The sequence below is a fragment of the Haemaphysalis longicornis genome, unplaced genomic scaffold, assembly GCF_048455015.1.
Source record: "Haemaphysalis longicornis isolate Haplotype H1 unplaced genomic scaffold, Haemaphysalis longicornis Haplotype H1 scaffold_216, whole genome shotgun sequence".
Classification (NCBI taxonomy): Eukaryota; Metazoa; Arthropoda; class Arachnida; order Ixodida; family Ixodidae; genus Haemaphysalis; species Haemaphysalis longicornis.
The window spans coordinates 185,577-199,153 of record NW_027526301.1 but is presented as its reverse complement, the minus strand read 5'-3'; the positions used below and the strand labels follow the sequence as shown (position 1 = coordinate 199,153).

Sequence of the window (13,577 nt, the reverse complement as noted above, 5' to 3'; positions counted from 1 at the left end):
AATTTCGCCGCTTTTTTCTGGAAACAGCAATTTATTTAGGATGCTTTCAATTTTTGCTATGAGCCTCTTCGACCTGGGAAAATTGGGGCAATCATTAGTTCAGAATGCCAGCACAACAAGTTAATTGAGGAAACTGTAACCTGTTTATGAAACAAAGTTTGAATGAAAATAGTCTAAATGCCTTTTTATATAGAGCAAGTTAACAGATTATATGCAGACAGACTATTGCATCATTTTGGCGCTTGTTTGTATCACACGGCCAGAAAAAACGCAAAGGATAATGTTGTCAGTATTTCGCGTAACTTGGGCTTTCCTTAAAATATGCTGGTGTTCTTTCTGTGGTTTTAATGCAAAAATTTGAACAGTGCCAACAACCATGTTCCGTCAAGAACATTAGGAGCTCTCTACGCCGTACAACCTATCTAGAGGCGAAAAATTTCAGCAGAAGCGTTCCCAGCGCAGCAGTCTTCTGATAAGCATTCCGATTAGGGAGAAAGGCTCAAATGTGCAAATTTTTCATATCGTTTTTCAGCTGAACGCGTCCACCATTTTATTCCATTTTACACAATGAAGAATGCGCATTATGCAGAAGACGCCCTACCAGTAGCAAGACAAGCTTATAATAGAAAACGGTATTTGCTGTGGATACTTAACAAGAGAATCTGGAACTGGCCATGCATGAGCGGCACAATTTTTTCACGAACTCCAGCTCGGGCGAACAATGCAGTGATGTCACTTGGAAAGCCAATGGCAAGGGAACCAGAAGGGACAATACGGTCGCCTATAGAGCTAGAATTATGAAGTGAGACAACCGAGGGAAGGGAAAGTTGAACCCTTATGCTACATAAACAAGGACGCAGGCAACAACTAGGTAACTTGCAAGTTTGCATCTTCATCGGTAAATTGGCTGGTTGTGATCTACGAGTAAAACATTTGAAACATTTCATGGCGGCAAATCATTGTTTTTTTGCTCTGGTGCTGTTCGCAGTAGCCATGCATGGTAAGCTGTTCCTTCCCTCATTAATTCTGTTCTCATTACAGGTTGCATGATATTATACTGCATCCCCGGAAAATCTGTCTTTTTAATTCGTTTATATTGTTTTGTTAACAGGGCCACGCCATGCTCAGCGGTCTTAAGTTTTCAGGGCCGCACGCGTTTCCTTCTGTTTTGTGCTGTTCAACGGCAATCTTGTTTTGATAAGGAAAGTGTGCCACTTTGATGTTACTATTCCCGTCTTTTTTTGTTTAAAAGGAAATTGAAAATACTTCTTATCTAAATGTATTTTTTAAGTGAGACGACAGTTCCATCTAATCAAAGTGAAATTCCAAGATACGAAGACTCGCGAGTTAGTTTGTCCTTTTTGATTGCTCCCTTTTCACTGGGGATTGATGTTCCTTCCTGATGTTCTGCTCATTCTTTAAGTAACACGCCTCATAGAGCAACCCTGAAAGAAATATTGGTGCCTGATATCCTATATGCAGCTCCAAAAAAAGCAACACTTGAAACAACTTACCAATTGTTATATAGCCCAATCCATAACCAAGGTCTAGAGTTGCTGAAGCAAGCACCTTGCGAACTGGTATATGCCAAATTGGGTAGGTAGTGACACTCAGATGTTAGTGTAACCATCTGAAACGTTATCGCAGCAAGAACAACTAGATGACCACAGGAGCAGTATTGAGGTTCCGGAAAATAGGTGTGGGGTCGAGGGTTTACTGTTGCCAAACGGCTTCAATAACTTGTACCACATATCATAAATTATACTCCTAGTATTTCTCTAGGGAAAATACAGCTATTTTGGCATAGAACAAACGGACATTAGGAAACCGCTTATAAAATTAGAAAATACTCAACTGCTGTGAGAGAGAAACACATCTAAATAATCAATTGCGTATCACCGACTTTGACCTAACTCTGTAGGAAAATAGCGTGTTCCCGACTATGGCTCTGTATGGCAACTGCTAGAACACAGATGTCAGCGCCCGTAATGGCACAGTATTGCAATGTAAATATTTCACAATATTAGCTGAGTGCCCTCCTTAACATACCGTTAAGCAATGGAAATGGGAACTGTACCATCCTACATAAAAAGTGTACCATCCATTGCTAAGGAAAGCAGAAAGAGGCGCGAAAGCTGAAAGTGTGCCCAACATTCGCTAAAAGTGCGTTCAATGAACACTCAAAACTTCAAAAACCTAAATCGCAAACGAATAACGAACCCTTACGAAGAATTTATTTTCGCGCACCCAGTAAGCGCATCAACCAACGGTCTATATGTATATCGATACGTCGTTCATGAGATAAAGGTATACTGTCGTGCTCCTTGATCATCGGTCAGTTTATTTTCCTATCTAGAATGATTCATGTTTTGCGATTTTCAAGTAACCTTTTTGACGTAATAAAAGATCTGTTTCACGCATGCGCTTTGCGTCCGGTAATCTTGTCAAAGCTTTTAGGTCGACCAACACATCTACGGGAAATGCATTAGTGTTTTCAAAGAACACCATCAGTCCCACAAAGAAACCTTTCGGTGTAAAAATCTGCATATAAAGGGCCGTCCGTAAGCACTACATCCATTTTATAGATGTAGTGCCATCGGGTTACGCTACAAACACCACCAAGCTGTGTTTCTAGAGTAATTCTTCGACTGGCACTATATTCCTTCCCTTAATAACATAAATTACGACAAAACACGCTAGTGTTACTCCTGACACCTCTCCCCCCCCCCCCCAAAAAAAAACTGCAAAGCTATTACCTTTAAAAATTCAAAATCATCTTACAACCACAATCAAAATCAAAATAACGAAAACTGCCCAAAACATCGCCAAAAACCGCCAATATGGCACTCAACGTTTCCGCCTTATCAAAGGTCAGACGTGACATGTACGCCATCAACCCGTTTCCATTCCTGGGAGAGCACACAGAACCAGAACGGTGTCACGAGGACATTGCGTACTTTCAAGAACGGCGAACGACGTAATCTCAGTCTTGAAGACTCGTACACAATGACAGAGCATGACAACAGACACTGCAGTATAGCGTACGTGCCTTAAAGGTTTGGTAACGTCGTTCGAAGTTGTTAAAAGTATGTACCAACTGGTCCAGCAAAAAACTGTTCTACGACATTGCGTAGCTGCGCGGGCAAATGAAGGCACTGTACCTATTCCACAAAGAAAAAATCGGACAAGTTTGAACAAAAGAAAAACCTCCGTCCGATGTGGTTTACAAAATTTATATCGCAACATTAATTACCTCAGTACTACAGGACTGGTGGGAGCCGAGCAGAGGACGAGTATTTCAGCAAAAGCGGATATTCTAACAGTCGCATGGGGTGCAATGTTCACGTCGATTCCAAGCAAAGTCGCCAACATATATACAGATTGCAAACGTGTATACCGTATATTATGCCAAAGAGATTAAATGGGGCGAGTTGGGCGAGTTCGTGAATATGCATCATTAATAATAGGCGCAAAAAAGAAACCATACACAAAAGGGAAAAAATGGACAGGACAGCGCTGCAGCCTAGACATACAGCTTATATTTATATTTCAGTCACCCGGAAGGCGGTAAATCGCCAGATGCTAGGCGTCCCGTGGGTGAGTAGAATACGAAGGTTAACTGCCTTTTCTTTCAGAAATAATTTAGTTGAGAGTGCAGCGCTGTCCTCTCCGTTCTTTCTCGTTTACGCTTCGTTTTTTTTTTGCGCTGAAATAATTAGGCCACATATTAGCGTGACGTTACACCTATTGATCTGCGTTCGAACTTTTGGAAACCGAATACTGATATGAGCTTAGTGGCTTGTTCTGCGCAACGGTTTCGCGTGCAATTAGTAAGTTCACTTTGTCGCGTGTGCACGTTACACTGAATTGCTTTTAATACCGCACCAATTACGTAATCACACAACACCACCTTAGTAACCAATGCATGCCTTCGCACTGTGTAGTGCAGTAATGACCATCAAGTTCCTGGGCAAAAAATGTCGTACTCAACTGTTTCTAGGCATCTGGCGTCATATTCTCACACTGGCTTTGTGCGCTGTCCCCTCTTTGTGGGACTGGTAAAAATTCGAGTTGCTGCAATTTTCACATTCACCGTGGTGCGAGTCCTCGTTCTGCTGATACACCATTTTGTCATATTCCAGATACAAACAAATGATGAATGGTACCCGCCAAGCATAGTTCAATTTGTGATGCATCTAGTGAACCACATTTCGGCATTTTCGCCTGCAAATTATTGATCGGCATTATTCTCAGATCAGCTATTTCTTTCAGAACTGGAGATACACAAAACCTTACGCGGGCTTTCAATCGGCGGTATGCAGTAGAACCTCAGTTTTATAACGGACTGGTCGAGAACCGGCGAAGTCGCCGTAAAAACAACGCGTTTAAAGCGTCGGGGATCCGGCACGGGTTCATGCGTGGTGCGCGATATCCGACGACCCGCGCAAAGGGCGTTACCTGCGTGGGAGAAAATGAAAGCGCTGCGTGCCTGCTGCGCGCATCTTGAGCCCACTCGATCGGTTTTCTAAGGCACCACTTTCTTCTCCACCCTATATTAAAGCGAAGCTTGTTACCTCTACCTTCCAAGGGTTTTGTGGCGACCGTTCATGTCAACAAAACTCCGGCGACCAAATAAAAGAGGTTACTGGCAGCGCCAGGAATCGAACCTGGAACGAATAGAGAAACAGAGCGAGAGCATGTTGTCTTACCGACTGAGCTACGAGCCTATGCGGAGATGGAAGGGGGACTCACCGAGTACTCACCGAGTACACTCACCGAGTGAGTACCGAGTACTCACCGAATACACAAAAAACTCCAGCGTTCACCGTGTCCTGGCAACACTTGCTCGGAACAAGAAAGACACGTCATAGCGTACACCCATCGCTCGTTCTTCCTCGTGTCGCCATGCGCATACGCTCTGTACCGTTGAACAACCGCGACTTCAGTGTTGAAGCTGGTGTAGGTGATCATCGACTCCGCATGGTCCGGCCGTGAATAGTTCGCACGGCCGAAGGAGTGGACGCCCTAATAGAGGCTCGGCGTGCAAAGCATACGCTAGAGAAGATAAGCCGCGCTTGCAGAGCGGCATACGAAAACGTAGACAAAAGTACGAGCTCAGGCTGTTCTTGCTTAACATAAGGTCATTGAAATGCCACGCGACCTACGTCCAGCACAAGGCCACAACCATATTGATACTCAAATTTGAGTCCCTCAGTGATTTCCTGTAACACCTTCGCCATTCAAGTCTTGCGTGGGGGTGGAAGCTTCCCAGAAATGTTTTAGTGATTTGAGTATCACAGCCGTATAACGCATTATTTGGTAGTCTGAATAAATTTTCCAGCGAATCCGTTCCTCAAGCGCGTTAAATTTCGTTGTTCGGAATTTACAATGCCCGTAAGTTTACGACGAATTTTTAGCAGTGGAGCCGTTACTGGCAGAGTTTAGAGTTGCAGAGAAAAAAATACGAAGAAAATGCCTAGCACTTGTGACCGCGGGCCTCGTTGCGACCGCCGAGGGTCCTTAGCACGCGCCGAGGACGCTTGGCGCGTGCTGACCGCGATGGTCGAGTGGTAAAATACTCGTCTCGTAAGCGGGTGGTACCAGGCTCCAATCTAGGGCCGCCGGATGCCCACCGGTTTCTTTGAAGGGTACAAGCATCCCCGTACCGTAGCTTGTCTCGACGGTGGAACAAACGCTTGGTGCTTGACCACAAGCATGCATGGGGGTCATGTGGTAGGTCCCTCGAACCCCTTCATGCGGGGTCTGGGACCGCTAGGCACGCACCAGTTCGAAGGGTACAAGCACCCGCTCTCTCGGCAGGGGATAAAGGCCTTGAACACGTACCACCACTGCGGCAGACATGGTAGGTTCCTCCATAGCCGCTGGTCACCCACCCGAATAAAAATGAGTACAGGCGCCCCCCCCCCCGTACGGGGGATCCAGTGTACTGGGAACCCTTCCATCACTTCGATTTGTACCATGGGGACGAGAATTGGGGATGTACGGCGGTACCGCTGGGCATCAACAAGTATAAAAATTGGTACAGGCACTCTCTCAACAGGGAATCCAGTGATTGGGAAGGTAACCTTCGTCGGGAAATGCCCCAGTGAAAGAGGTCGTAACATTTGATCGATGGCGATGGTCGAGTGGTAAAACACTCGTATCGTAAGCGGAAGGTACGTGGTTGGAATCCTGAGCCGCCGCATACCCACCGGTTTCTTTAAACAGCACAAGCATCCCCGGAGCCTCTGGACGCCTTGGACGTGGAAATAAACGCTTGGAGCTTGACCGCAAGCAGCCGTGAGATGTGACATGGGAGGTCCCTCGAACCCCTCCGGGCGGGGTCAGGAACCGCTGGGCACCCACCAGTCAAAAGGGTACAAGCATCCACTGTACTGCCTTGGCACTGGATGAAGGACTTAGACCCGGTCTACCACTGCGACATACGTGGGAGGATGCTGCTCCGCGATTTCATCCGCTGGCCACCCACCAGATCTAATATGAGAGCAGGTGCCTACCACGTGGGGTCCCTGGAAACCGTAATACCACGTCGGACCGTATCATTGGTTACAAGAATGTGGTAGGTACTTCGGTACCGCTGGGCACCAACCAGTATAAAATATTTTACAAGCACCCCCTGGGCAGTGGATCCACTGCTTGGGAAGTTACCCGACTTCGTCGGGAAATGCCCCAGTGGCAGGGGTCGTAACTTTGACAACCAGTCCGATGGCTCAGAGGTGGAGCACTCGCCTCGTATGCGGGAGGTACTGGGTTCAAATCCATGTACCCCCAGGCACCCACCTGTTTCTTTAATGGGTGCAGGCGTCCCTGGGCGACTGCGGACCATTGAAAAGGAAATCACCGTCTGGAAAGCTGCCTTTACTCTTGCGAGGGCCCCTGACCCTTCTCCATCTGGTGGGAACCCCGGCCATCATGCCACGTTGCGCGATTGGGTGGGGGGGGGGGGGGTTAAAGAGTCTTACGGCATGTCCAGCCACAGTGGTTACGTGTTCAACGTACACCGTGGACGTGGAAAGCATTATGTGAATTAGTGTGCCTTGGTGGTGCCTGGCACCTACCGGTAAAATACGTACCAGCGACTCCCCGGCCTGGCGCTCGGCCTTTGTGTGGGACTACAACGCTTGGGAAGTTCAACAGGCTTGCGCGGGAAATCTCCCCTATGGAAAGGGGCGGCTTCACAATCGCAGGAACTATACTAAAAAAAGATGCGAAAGCCCATAGCAACGAGCGAATTTCGAGCGCTCCTGAGCGCGTATTTCGCGGCGACCGCCGAGTCCCCGGAAAGCGCAGTGGCTTTAGCAAAAAAAGACCTCCAGCGTTCGTCGCAATCGTGACAGCACATGCTCCGACAACAAAGACACGTCAAAGCGTGGGCCCCTCGTTAGTTCGTCCTCGTGTAGGCTTGCGCATGTGCTCGGTACCGTAGAATAGCGCTCGAATGCGGCGGCGTCTAAAAGATAACCTGCTTGAGAGAGGTCACCGCAGCAACCGCGTTCATATAACAGCATGATGAATAATGACAGACATGGTTACGAGTGCGCCAATCCTTCCTGAGACGTCTTGCAGATCCTGAAATCGCTGGCTTAAGCCGATGAAGAAGAGCTGGTGGAAGTATACAATCCTCAGGATGAATTTGCATCCACCACTCGCTGCGAGGAAGTCGACAACCTGCTCGATGCATATTACGACGATTACTACCACCGTAACCATGCAAATAAGCAATTCCGCCGAAATTTATCTACGTGGCAGGCAATGCTCACCTGCAAGAGCTTCACCATTAAAATCGTATGCGTAAATGCAAGCTTCCTTGTATATTTCCAACTGTACCGAGAAAGTCATATACAAGGGGTTGTACTGTATATTTTCACGTTGCTATGCTCTACTTTTTTTCTCGCCCTTAGAAACGTACTTATCCAAACAATGCGTGTTTATTAGGGTGCGCATGTCACCACCTTGTGTTTGTAATAATGGTCCAGTTTGCATATTAGTATGCAGGGTTTCGTCAAACAAAATCTGACTATAACTATGGGACAAATTATTGTGAAAACATGTCTCTGGTGCCCACTGACGGTACACTTTGCACGTGGTACTCATATCTTTATGCAGGATTTGTGCGCATTCTGGTGATAAAGGTTTCGGTTTTTAACGACGATATTCCTTTTGGGCTACTCAAACCCAGACATTTTGGTGTGTCTGTCTGTGTCTGTGACTCGCATCAGCCACCTGGCCAAAGTGAAGCACCATCTGCAGAATAGTCTTACCACGTGCAAAGTGTATCAGTCTTACCACGTGCAAAGTGTATCAGTCAAAGTGTATCAGTCATCCAAGCATAAATGCCCTCGTCCGGTGTCGAGGTTCATACTTGTAAACATTCTTGAACAGAAACAAGATATTACCCAAATACAAGACAGAAAATTACTACATGAACGATATTCACCGTGTTCATTTAGAAAAAAAATTATGGATACTTGATTTCTACGAAATGAAATGCTACATCCACTGCAGAAGAAAAAAATCCACCGCGGCGTCTGCTGTCACCGCGCCACTATAGCTTCTGGCGGCAGTTTAACCCCCTTTCAGGGTAACGGAAGTACATATACGTCCTCCGCGAACACCTTCCAAATGGTCAATGACGTATATGTACGTCATCGCTTGTATGTATAAAATGAGCGCCTTTTTCGCCAACTTCTCTTTCTTGGCATGTGCTGCACACTGCGGAAATACGCCAAATGATTTTTTTGCGCGGACGGCCCCTTTTATTTTTCGGCGATTTACTTCGGCGGTGGGCCGGCCATCGCTTGCGCATCCGTTAACAAGGGGGCGCACTGGGTATCGCTGTAGTATCGCCCACCAGGCGTCTCTCGCTTCTTGTGCCTACCGCAGACCAAGGGCGCCTGCGAAACTGATGAGCCTCTTTTCTTCGTTTTTTGTATTTTATAGGAGCGGCGCGCCGTCTACTGCTCGCTCATCTTGCCGCGCGCCCGCACGTGGCGGCTGGTTTTGGTATCGTCCTCCAGGCGCCTCCCCCTTTTTGCGCCCGCGAATCTGATGTCTATCTGATTTCGATTCACTCAAACGTTGCTGGCTTGTTACTCTCTCGTTTTCATTGAGCATTTTCCTTGTGTTACGCATGAATAAGCCACATGTATGGAACAACACAAACGATTTTGGTCACTTTATGGTCGTCATAAAAAATTACGAATATTTTTTTCTCGAAATAGATTCATCCGAAAAATATACATCAGCAATAAAAAGATCGACCCAGGGTGGTCTCATTTACCGAAAACACTTGACCCCCAAAGAGTTAAGAAATCAATCGGCAACAGTTACGAAAGGCTCCTATAAATAGGTTTCACATTCTGCTTGGAACGCACGTGCAGTAGGGCAACGTGGTTCTATAAACGTTGAGGTAGGGCGCCTCGAATCACGCTCATCTCCGCTATGCGGCCGCTCTGGCATCGAGGCACCCGGCCTGGAGCAGTGGGACGCAGTAAATTTAAATTTACTTCAGCAAAACTTTAGTGTGTTTACCTTGAGAGGAGCGCAACGGAAAAGGAACAGCATGAGAGGTGACCGCGAAAGCAAAGAGAGGCATTTACTTAGCCAATGTCGACAAAGACTATCGTCTATTGTCGACAGTTGCAACGAAGAGAGGAGATACGCGGCCAATTTTTTAAGAAGGCAAACGACACGAAGTGTTCCACGACATCCCTAAATCTGTTTTTTTTACGAGTAAGCGAAGGCGGAGTACTTAGTATGTGACCAAACTTTTAGGAGGAAGCTAGGGGATACAGTTGGCCTTCCTAAATATACATATTGCTTATGGAACAGCTTCCTTTGGGAATCACACTGTGCCAAATAAAATTATTATTCTAGATGCAATTTTCATGGTTTCGACCATTGAAGTTCATACGGTGCAAGAAGTTAAAACGGTGCCATAGTAAAGTCGAATATGCGGCTCATATTTGGAATCCACTCCAAATTAACTTAATCGACGCCAATGAAGCAATTCAAAATAGCGCGGCTCGCTTCACAACTTCCCAGTACAATTTCTGCACGAGTGTTACAACTGGAAAATTATCACTGTCCATCAAATCAATGGATTTTCTTGTTTACAAACTGTATTTCAATTTTGTTAATGTGCAAGGCTTCCTGATTCTTCCACCAATTCCAACTTCCCGTCGTCTTGTCAGTTCGTTGAGTGTTCAAAACTTAAAAGGCTCGACTTACGCTTTTGACAAATGTTTTCTTCCGTTAGCGATTGAGGATGGGAATCGGCCTCCAAATGCAGTGGCCAATGATCGTAATTCTCTAAAGTTTAAAAAAGTACTCGAAACACATTTCACAATGTGTAACCAGTTGTTTTTGTATTGTACTTTTTTGCCCTTTTGAATTGTGCTATTGGTTGTGTGACGAGTTTTATTAATATTCCCGTATTGTAATTCAAATTTTTTAATTGTATCCTGCTTGATGTCCTTGGTCTGCAATAGCCTTTGCGTATCCTTGCTTGACCCTCCCCACTTATGCAATACCCTGGAAAAACCATTAATGGTGAATAAATGATCATCATTATGAAGGTGATACGTGCGGCGTACTGAGATATTTAGGGAGCGACATATCACGGTTGAAAATAAGGTTTACCCCTTCACAAGCTTCATGTTAAAGTCCTATTTTTGTGTTGTAGGCGGCCATATTTCAAGCTCCGCACCTTAGGCAACCGAACATCTGTTGCCGGGAATGTAACTTTGTTGTTTAAAGCCGGATTCGGCTAGCTGTGGTTTAATCGCTTGCAGTGTGAAAATGCGATGATTTTCTAATGCTTTAAGAATGATGTGCTTTAAAAAGAACATTACCAACTATAAAAATACGCTCTCTCCCCCCTAACAAATAAAACCGAAGCAGTTGCTACTCAGTTACATAGTGGTGCTCGTTAGCAGAATTTCTGTTATATAAGCTGGTAAAGGATTCATGAAATTTGATTTGGCGTAACTTCTCTACAACTAATTAGAAACTTAGCTCTGCAACTTATTAGCTCACAGCGACTGAACCGCAAGCATATTCTTTTCAGGTGAACATTTGAAACATTTATCACGACAACTGCCGAAATTCAACAGCCTTAAGTTAAATATTCAAGTAGATCGCGTCAGACAACTATCTTTACCTTTTGTTGGGCTAAAGCGGACATTTTTTGCATCCAAAGTTACGCAGGACTTGTTCATAGAGTACTGCGAAACGCATTTAATAAAACAACAAGTACATTCACATCACGCATTACCTTTCGTCGCCATTGTCACGTACAGGACTTTGACAGGACGTACTCTTTATTGCCGCTTCAGTTCTGTAATGACGATGCGCCATGGGCTACGGTAAGATGAATCCCCAAAATGCGTTAATGCAATTCCAACATTTAGCGTTTGTTTGCGAACCTTGCCAGGGTGTTAATCGCTATCCTAATTATGCAAATGCTGCATCGCATTCTCAGTGTTAGAGCCCCAGACAACCGAACATATAAAAACTTCACAATTAGAATCGCGTTTGCAAATTTTGCCTAAAGTAAAATTTGCTTTAATCCTAACGACTCTCCGTATTTCTTTTTCAGCTTCCAAAGCAACAAATAATAATCAAGGTCTGTCATTTTGAATCCTCTTTTATTTAAAACGTGTGAAACAAGTTTACCATGTACGCCACTGGGTCTATCACTCGAGCAATTAGGAGAAACAAATAGTACAAATATTTTTCAGCGTAATGCTACGTAGCATGATAGTTTATTGAATATACTTGCTTGCGTACTTAAATACCTCTATGCAGTGCGGATAAAGAACCGTTCTCAAATATTACAACTAACATAGCTTACTTGATGTACAGTCATTTAAATGAAACAAACAAAAATTGTTTTATGAACTCTGTATTGTGAACATTTTCAATAAATTAACGTCTAAGTAACAATAACAGTAAGATATTCTGGTCCCCTGCAAAAAGCTTCTTCCGCGTACTTTTGTTTGTCTCTATTCATCTGAATTTGAAAGGACAGAATACTTTTTCTATTGTAAATTATCCTAAGTGCGCACATGGGATGTGATATAAGTGCAATGAGGTGAGACAAACGGCTGTATGAATTGCAAAGAGCCACTCTGTCACCGCGGCGGGTGTCTCGTGAAGTGACATAGCTATCATCGCAAATGCAAAACACGCAAAACAGAATCGAGCGCCTCGCGCTTCAACAGCCAACAAGAGAACGACGTAATTTGTGAGAAGAAAAGCCGCAGCTTCGTCCACGGTTAAACTGAGACGACCCATGCAAAACTCCACAAGCAACAATGAATGGTAACACACCTCCAAACACGCAGCCCACACTTGTTATCTGGAAATGAATTTGTCGCAATTTCAAACATAAGAAAGGTGACCTCCTGCAGTACGCAACATCTGAAACAATACCCCCGGACATCACAGCTCAACAAGAAGCCAACCACATGGCCAAAATCCCCAGATATGCAGCGCACTCGGTGGATAAAGAAAGGCCCGTATGTGCCCTCATCTGAAGAACTATCCTAGCAATCCAACGTACATACCCGATGACTACGCATGATCACATTCTCTCCGAGCTGGCCCCCGAGAAAACAAAGTACAAGAGTTTATTTGTGCTCAAAACCTACTGCGGCCCCCAAAACAAGGCTTCTGGTTTAGCCAACATTCTCTGGCAAGCGAAACGTTTAGCAGGCATGAACCAGTTTATCATAATGGGGGACTTTGATACGTCAATTCAAGCGTGGTGCTACAACTACATAAACAAACGAGGCAGGGATCATTCAGAAATCATGGAAGAAGGAAACTTTACTCTTGTCACATTTTAACATACGAATGCGAAGCGGCGAGGGCGTAACAAGGGAAACATATGTGAACCTAATTCTTTGAGCTAATTCCCCACGTACAAGCTGGCGGAACCGCGAGGATAACTTCGAGTGATCACATGATCACGGTGACCACAGTCCAGGGGCGCCACTATAGATGAAATCTCGGAGAGGCGATGTTACCAAACTGGGATGCGGTCCGAAAAAAGGAAGTAATGATCCGCACTTATCAACAGTGGATACGGAAAAATGGGTACAAGACCTTACAACAGAAGTAACACAGCACACAAACATATTTCAAGCATGTGACCAAATCCAAGCAGTGGATAACCATCTACTTGACAACTTGTAGATCAAGTGCAGTTGACTCCGAAGAGGGAAGCAACAGAGCCACAATAGAAAATTCAGAATACGCATAGCCAATCTAAACGTGGCCACATTCAAGTATGCTAGTGACGAACCCCCGCTGAAGTGCGGGCGACCCTGGTTCAATTCTGCCAGAATACATCTCCAGCCATTGATAAGGTCACGAACAAGGTATTCTCAAATCTGGAGGAAAGCTCAATCATAGCGCTGACGGTTTTTATGAATGAGTGCTGCACCTATGGTATCCTCCAGATCCCATGGAAGGAAACCGAGGTTAGACTGCTGCATTTGCAAGGCAAGGCTCTAAACAGTGACAACCGTGGACAGATTTTCCGTACTTCA

The 13,577-nt window shown here is 45.2% G+C and overlaps 1 long non-coding RNA gene across 1 annotated transcript in view; it reads left to right on the top strand.

Annotated features, from left to right (window-relative positions):
* Nucleotides 1-839: 839 nt before the first annotated feature.
* Nucleotides 840-13,577, top strand: part of LOC144172464 (uncharacterized) — a 65,912-nt gene continuing 53,174 nt past the window's right edge. The window contains exons 1-2 of the long non-coding RNA XR_013323014.1: nt 840-1,000; nt 11,621-11,647. This is a non-coding gene — a long non-coding RNA (uncharacterized LOC144172464). The remainder of the gene's footprint in view (nt 1,001-11,620; nt 11,648-13,577) is intronic.